At 59.6% G+C, this 6488-nt stretch overlaps 1 protein-coding gene across 2 annotated transcripts in view; it reads right to left on the reverse strand.

Moving 5' to 3' along the window:
• CSNK1G2 (casein kinase 1 gamma 2) overlaps window positions 1–3432 on the reverse strand; it is a 42448-nt gene extending 39016 nt beyond the window's left edge. For both annotated transcript variants that reach the window (XM_040086932.1, XM_040086931.1), the window contains exon 1: window positions 3370–3432. The gene's annotated coding sequence lies outside the window, so the exon portion shown is untranslated. The remainder of the gene's footprint in view (window positions 1–3369) is intronic.
• Between the last annotated feature and the right edge of the window lie 3056 nt (window positions 3433–6488).

Below are 6488 nucleotides of genomic sequence, written 5' to 3' on the forward strand. Positions count from 1 at the left end.
CTCCTTGATCCAACCTGGTCTTGGAACTCCCAGGGACAGGGCAGCCACAGCTGCTCTGGGCAACCTGTGCCTCACCACTGTCACAACCAGGAATTCTTTCCCAACATCCACCTAACCCTGTCCTCTGTCAGGGGAAAGGCATTCCTCCTTGTCCAGTCCCTCCAGCTCCTGATGCACAGGCTGCTTTTTCAAAGCCAGTTATTAGAAATAATGCATCAAATGTAACACGCAAGGGAGGGGCTGCCCACAGGAAGGGCTGCGGGGCTACAGCCTGGGCAGGAATTTAGAATTCTTCAGGAGGAGGAGGGCAGCTGGTGTGAATCAGGGAGCCTGACAGAGAACTCTGATGCTCCACACTCAGCTGCCCCAGCAGAAAATCACCTTTTCACCTCCCTCACAACCAAAACTGCTGCTCCTCTAACAGCGACAAATCTACCAGAGACAGCAACTGCCAGCAGGAAGTAGAAACAGCCTCTCATGAAACTCCAAAATTATTCACACAACTTTTCTAAGAGGAAGATGAACCGTTCTCCAGCAGACCCCAAGAGCTGCTGGAACCTGCTCTCCCCTCCCTGCCCTCCCAGCTCACAGGGTACAGCTGGACCAAAGCAGACTCCAGGTCACACTATGGCATGGCCAAGGAAGGAGGCTCAGGTTCACAGCTTCTCACTGCACCCACAACGAGCCACGTCTGCCCAGTCAGAGCCCAATTACAGGGCTGTGGGCAGAGCTGTTCCCACAGGCTCTCAGCAAAAAGCCATGGCAAACACACGAAGGAATCTCCTGTTTGGCACCCAAGCCTGTGCCTGCTCAGCAGCACTGCAAGGGAAGAGGGTTTGACTCCTCAAACTGCAGCAGGAAGTCACAGGAGGAGCACAGGGCAAACCAAGCCACTGCCCCCTGGTACCAAACCCCACAGTGCCCGGCCCTGCTGAGCGAGGGGAGGATCTCCTCCCCAGCCCAGGGGCTGCAGCTCTCCTGCACACCCCACAACAGCACATCAGGGCTTGCTGCTCACCTGAGGCTTCCCTCATCCCTCCACCAAGCCTTCAGTGCCCGTGGAGCTGCAGTTCCTGTCTGAAGGCAGAGATAAACAGCTTCCTACCCACCCTGGGTAGGGCACAGGGCCTGGGCCTTGCAGCTGGGCCCCGATCAAGGCACACACCAGCCAAGCACAGGAGCGCTGCTCCAGCACTGCTCATCCCAGCTCCTCCTAGCTGGGAAAACCACAGGGAGGGAGGTGGGCAGGGGGAGACAGCTCCAGAGCACAGCCAGGCCCAAGTCCAGCAAAGATGTTTATTGGCAGCTGCTCTCAGACGTTGTGTCTTCCAGCCCAGTGGGGCTGGAGCCGGGGAGGGGAATACTGATTGTCCATGAGCACAGCCCTCATGTCATTCCCATTGATCCGCTGAGTCACTCCCGTATTAACAGTTTTGACAACACCCAGGCTGCACAGGAGCTCTGACACAGAATACAAAACAAGGGGCACTGTGAAGCCGCTCCAGAGAGCGGCACCCAGGAACCTGCTGAGCTGCCAGGGCTCGCTTCCTCCACTCAGGAGCTGCACCAAGAGCAACCAGCACACACCACGCTGCAAGGGCAGAGCACACAGCTCCATCCAGTGTGCCCAGGGAAGCTGCTGGACACAAGGTCTGCCCTGCAAACCACCACCGGCTGCACCCCATGGATGCAGGGGCAAAGCAGAGCAGCTGCTGCTTTGGCAAAGGACCCACACAAGTGATTTTTAAGTGATTTATAAGGCTTCACAGAGCTGTCAGCAAACAAGGAGGAGATCAAATCCTAATGCACAAAAGGGCAGCCACCTCTCCAGACTGAGGGGCTGGAGGGCTGGGGGCTCCCCAGATCTCAAGTTCTCGCAGACCTGAACATGCTGGTGTTGGACCAGTCAGCACCACAACCCTCCCAGCACCCCAAAGCTGCTCAGGAGTGATAAAACACTGACCAAACAACATCCCTATCTGCAACGTACCAAATTAAAACAAAACCAACAAATCTTTGGCAAGTTCCTCACAGCAGCCAAGCCTATCCCGCTACGGCAAAGGCTCCCCATGGAGGCCTCCTGCCCTAATTTGCAGAAATTCTTTGTCAGACCACTGGCAAACACCAAACGTTTGCTCCAATCTGTTACATAAGGCTCAATTTTTAAACCTGTGTGCTGGCCGTCGGGAGATGGGGACACACCGTGTGTGGCAGCCTGACAGGGCAGCCTGGCTGGCAGGTGAACTCACACACTCCTCAGAACGCACTTCCACACCTCCAACCACTTGTTGGGCGGAAGGAAAACAAATGGATTAGTTAAGGAGGCAACTTCCAAAGGTTTTACACACCTTTCAACCCAGGTCCGGGCTAACTCACACTGTTTGGAAGGGACTGGTATCACGGCAACTCAAAAGGGGTTTGTGAAACTTTGTTTTTTAACTTCCAAAACACACCAAACATGGCAAGTCTTCATGTTGCCCAGTGCACAAAAGAAAAGGCACCTTCCTGACCATCCCCACAACTTCCCGTTGTCTGCTCCCCGAGATCCAGACCCAGCTCCCTGGCTCAGCTCCCTCCGGCCAGCCAGCGACAGGAGCCACGGGCCTCCCCGGCAGAGCTGCTCCTCATTTGCAAACCTCAGAACAGCTCAAGTCGGCTCCTGTCTGCTGGGGGCAGGAGGGGGAGGGCACTTTTCCCTTTTCTCACATTCATCCTCACCCGCTTCGCTGAAGAAAAAAAAAAAGCCGTTTTAAATACCAGGTTCAGCACAGTCCTTTCCCCAAATAAACACTTCCCAACCCCTCTGGAGAGAGGAAAGCCACATACAAAGGAGCCAACATCCTGCGAGGCTCAGGCGGGCCGGGCGGGGTGGAGGCCGAGGGGACGCGGCCGGGAGGAGCCGACCCCATCCCTGCCGCCCACCCGGCCTCGGGGGGGCTGGGGGGGCTCGCACCCCTTCCCCGGGGCCACAAAACGGGCACGGCCGGGAGGGGACGGGGCGAGGCGGCTCCGGGCCCTCAGACCCCGGCCCAGCCTGACCCCAAGGCGGCCCCAAAGTCTCCCCCACCCCCCAATCCCAACCTGACCCCCACAGCCCCCCGCTCCCCCCGGCCCAGGCCGACCCCCCCTCAGCCCCACCACCCGGCGATCTCCCCAGGCCAAGCCGGAGCCTCCCCCGGCGCCCCCGCGACCCCCACAGCCGCTTCCTCTCTCCGGGCCCCTCCCGGCGCTCAACTCCCCCCGCCACCGCCCCGGCCCCGCCGCCCCCGCCCGCGGCGCCGCCCGGCCCGGCCGCCCCTCCCCGGTGCCGGCCGTGCGGAGCCGAGGCCGCAGGGCCCCCGCCGTCCCCCGGTGCTCCCCTGGCGTTACCTCGGCGGTCGCTCAGCGCCGGGCGGCGGCGCCGCTGCCCCGCGGCCGCTCCCCCATGGCGGCGCCCCCGGCCCGGCCCCGCTCGCCTCCCCTCCGCCGCTGCGCCAACGGCGTACGGCCCGCGCTGCGCCAACGGCGTACGAGCCGCGCCGCGCCCGTGCGCGCCCGCGCGCCAGCGGCGCAACCGCGCTTCGTGAATAGCGGCCGCGGGGCGGAGCGCGGCGCAAGCGCAGCGGGCGCGAGGGTGGCGGCGCGGCGGCGCTGGCGTAGGGCGCGTTCGGGAATAGCGGCCGGCAGGCGGCGGCGCGGCTTTGCGGCAGCGCCGCGCACTTTACGGCAGCTCCGCTTAACCCCGCGCTGCCCGGCGCCGCTGTCGGGACGAGCGCCGCTGTCGCGATAGGGCCCGTCCTGCCGAAGCGCCCTGCGGGGTTAGAGGGCGCGGCTCTCACACAGGGAACAGGCCGCGCTGGAGGGTGCCCTGTAGGGCCCGATCCCACTGATGGATGTGGCTCTCGTGTGGATTGTCGCGCCGCTGTCGCGACTTGGATGCCGCCGTCCTCCGGGTGGGGTACGGGCCTGTTGCAGGGAACGGCATGGGGGGGTATCGGCACAGTTATGGGGGGCAGGCCCTAATGTGTGAGTGAGCCCCTGTTCTGGGGTACAGCCCCTCTGTTTGGATAAAACCCCTGTTTTGGTGTACAGCCCCTGCTCTGGGGTACAGAGCCTATGTTTGGATACAGCCCCTGTTTTGGGATACAGCCCCATTTTGGGGTACAGAGCCTGTGTTTGGATACAGCCCCTGTTTTAGGGTGCAGCCCCTGCTCTGGGGTACAGAGCCTATGTTTGGATACAACCCCTGTTTTGGGATACAGCCCCATTTTGGGGTACAGAGCCTGTGTTTGGATACAGCCCCTGTTTTGGGGTACAGCCCCTGCTCTGGGGTACAGAGCGTATGTTTGGATACAACCCCTGTTTTGGGATACAGCCCCATTTTGGGGTACAGCCCCTTTTTGGGGCACAGTTCCCTCATCCCCACATCCATCCACGCTCCAGGCCCTCCCTGGGCAACCTTGGGATGGGGACTGGGGTCCCGCAGAGGGGGCACAGCTGCGGCACCCCATCCAGTGGGAACAGAGGGATGTCGGGGTGGCATTTTACAGGCATTGTCACCTTTTTGGGGACATCAGCCCCGAGCAAAACCACAGCTCGGGACCAGCTCCAGGGTTGTGGGATCTACTGGGACAGGAACCGAGCAGGGACACAGAGCTCACTGCCAGCTCCTGAAGCCTTTCAATTTCCTCTGATTGATCACCTAGGGACAAATACTCCATCCTCCCTCGGCAAAGGAGGGCACGGCCAGAGGATAATTTCTTTCTCAACCCTTTTTCCTCAGCCCCCAAGTTTGAGGCTTTCAGGGTAAGGCTGGAGGGAGGGGACATCCCCGCACAACCCTGCTGGTCACATCTTCACCACAGCACCATCTGCACCCCAAAAGTGTTTTCAGGCAATGGGCAAATGAGTTTGTGTGGGTTTGTGGGGGACAATCAGGTCTCCAGCTACCGGCATCACTCCAAGCATCCATTTCAGCGTTTCCAACTTGAGTTGGTTCTCTCTCCTGTCGCAGGGAAAATCTCTCCCCACAACATTTGGCTGGAGGATTTTTCCCTGTGGGTGTTTGCTCCTACAAAAAATGCCGATTTTAGAGCATCAGGAAAATTCTGAAACGTGTGAATTCCAGCTGCTCCCATCCTGTTCCTGTGCTGTGACCTGGCTCAGGAGGGTGGTGAGGTGCTGTGACATGTTCTGCCCCTGGAGAGGATAAAACCACCCCTGGAGAGGATAAAATCACCCCTGGAGAGGATAATACCACCCCTGAGGAAGACAAAATCACCCCTGGAGGGGATAAAACCACCCCTGGAGAGGATAAAATCACCCTGGAACCTTCCCTTTCCTATTTGCCCCATCCCACCCCTCACTCTGCGATTTTGCAGGGATTTCACGCGCTTGGAGAACCCACAAGTTGTTCAGACGTTTGGCTGGAGAACTGAACCACCCTCTGGAGCAGGAGAGTGGGGAAGAAAGGAGTTTTGATTTTATTTCAAGGCAAATCTCCAGCGGTGAGCACACGGTGTGCCAAAGGCCTGCAGAGACACGAGCAGCTCATGCCACAGAACCAGCGCGGGGAGCAAGAAAAGCCAGGGAGTTTCTCTGGGGAAAGATCCAGCCAGGAACCCTGTCCCTCTCCTGTGGGCACAAGACAGTTTGGGCTCACTGACAAGCAGACAACACAGAGGGAGCACTGTGACTGCGGGGGAGAATGGGAGAACGAGCTGCTCCGGGGCGGGTGGGCAACACCTCCCTGGGCTGGGAAGCTGCAGAGAAACGCAGCAAGAACCGGAGAAAAGGAAAAGCCAGGCCCTGACAGTGTCCCTCACACCCTGATGCCAGCAATCCAGAGCTTCTTGGGAGCTCCTCGGGGTGGGGGCTGAGCTTGGCTGCACAACCCCCATTCCTGACAAACCCTGCCCAGTCCTGCAGCAGCGGCAAAAAATCCTCTCAATTCCAAGTGCCAAGATGCTGCTCGAACAGCAGCTGGAGCAGGAGCTTAAAATGTGCCTGGTGCTCAGATTCTGAGGAGCAAGAATTTGAGGAAAATCCAATTCATCCTCATGCTCAACACATCAGGGCGCAGCAGCAGCTGCAGGGAACCAGTGCCGGAAAGAGGAGGATGGTGAGGGCCAGGCAGGGGAACCTGGCACAGGGCTTTGGGGACAGGGAAGACACTGAGATCAGCAGATGTCACATCAACAGCTGTGAGGGAAATGGCTCTTCTAGGATAAAGTATCTACCACAATTTGGTGATTTCCATATTCCTGCCTGGAGTGTTGTGTCCAACTCTACAGCCCCCACACAAGGAAGACATGGTGGACCTGTGGGAATGAGTCCAGAGGAGGCACAGAGCTGCTGCAAGGGCTGGAGCCCCTCTGCTCTGGGGCCAGCCTGGGAGAGCTGGGGGTGCTCAGCTGGAGAGGAGAAGGCTCCAGGGAGAGCTCCGAGCCCCTGGCAGGGCCTGAAGGGGCTCCAGGAGAGCTGCAGAGGGACTGGGGACAAGGGCTGGA

This window comes from Hirundo rustica, chromosome 26, assembly GCF_015227805.2.
Source record: "Hirundo rustica isolate bHirRus1 chromosome 26, bHirRus1.pri.v3, whole genome shotgun sequence".
NCBI lineage: Eukaryota > Metazoa > Chordata > Aves > Passeriformes > Hirundinidae > Hirundo > Hirundo rustica.